This window comes from Triticum urartu, chromosome 7A, assembly GCF_056163025.1.
Source record: "Triticum urartu cultivar PI428250 chromosome 7A, HENAU_Tu73, whole genome shotgun sequence".
Classification (NCBI taxonomy): Eukaryota; Viridiplantae; Streptophyta; class Magnoliopsida; order Poales; family Poaceae; genus Triticum; species Triticum urartu.
The window spans coordinates 52,909,266-52,910,800 of NC_141879.1; positions in this window are offsets into that span (position 1 = coordinate 52,909,266).

The following is a 1,535-nucleotide window of genomic DNA, read 5'->3' on the forward strand; positions in this document are numbered from 1 at the left end:
GATGAAGAGGTCGGCGGCGGCGGGGGTGGGGGAGGCCGGCGGCGAGTTTGGGATGGCAGAGAGAGGGAGGTCTGGGTCGGGGAGAGTGGGATCTGGGAGGAGGTGGCGGCGGCGAGGATCTGAGGGAGGAGGAGTGCGGCGGCTGCGAGGAGAGGAGGGATGCGATGGGAGGGGTCGATGGGATCTGACCTAGGGTTTGGGCTGCGGGTGGGGGGTATCTCTTTTTCATTTTATTTTCTTTTTTTCTGTAGATAGATGGATGGATGGATGTGGGATGGAGAGATGGATGGATGGATGGATGGGCGCCATGTCATCAATCCGTGGGAAGAGTCGTGATTGGTTCGAAAAACCAGTGATTTAAAAAAATGTCTAAGTACTAAAAATAGAGGGATTTTGTGAAGTAGCTATCAAAAATATTTTGGCAAAATGGCACCACACAAATTTTCACTAGATTTAGACCACATTTTATGGATAAGGACCAATTTCTATGCATTTCTGATCTTTCTAGCTATTTTTAATCATTTTCCGAGTGCCCAAAATGACTTTTTTTGTGAAGGACCTACCATATATTTGTTGCAAAATTGTACCAAATCAATTTTCTAAAATACTAGGACATATTTAATGCACAATTGACCAAATGATTGGCTGTCAAAATTTTTGATCCACCTCTCATGAAAAAGACAAATTTCCGCTCATTCAGTAGGAAACGGGTCAAATTTGAACTGCAGCGTCCTCATTGTTTGTTATTTATTTTTTCCAAAAATCATTTCTAGGTACAAAAGTATCTATTTAATCAGAGAAACACCAAAAAAGTTCCAAGATTCAAGCACTAGCTAGGAATGGTCATTCCCGCCGTTTTGACCGCATTTTGAAACGGGCATAAAAAATTCAAAAAAATCAAAAAATTGGGAAACCTTCGCATTGTGTCATTATATGTGGCCAAGTTCCTAGGAAAAATAACAAACTTGTAATACGGCAATTATTTTAAAAAAGTGTTCTCAGAAACGAGCTATCACATGTGGAGATCAATGGCTTTCAAGCCAAATGATTAATCTTATGGCCACATCCATGGCATAGTTTGTTCAAATGATCTCATATTGTGCACAAGGGTGCATATTGGAATGGCAAACAATGTTGCCTAAGGAAGTTTTCATTTTCTTTGGACGAAAAAACCATTTTCCATTTTTTGAGTGCCCAAAAGGAGGTTTTTTTGTGAAGGACCTCCCAAATAATTGTTGCAAAATTGTACCAAATCATTTTTCTAAAATACTAGGCCATATTTAATGCACAATTGACCAAATGGTTGGGTGTAAAAAGTTTTGATCCACCTCTCATGAAAAAGACAAATTTCTGCCGATTCAGCTGGAAGCGGGTCAAATTTGAACTGTAGCTGCCTTGTAGTTTGCTCTTTATTTTTTCCAAAAATCATTTCTAGGTACATAAGTATCTATTTAATCATAGAAACACCAAAAAAATTCCAAGATTCAACCACTAGTTAGGAACGGTCATTCCCACCGTTTTGACCAGATTTTGAA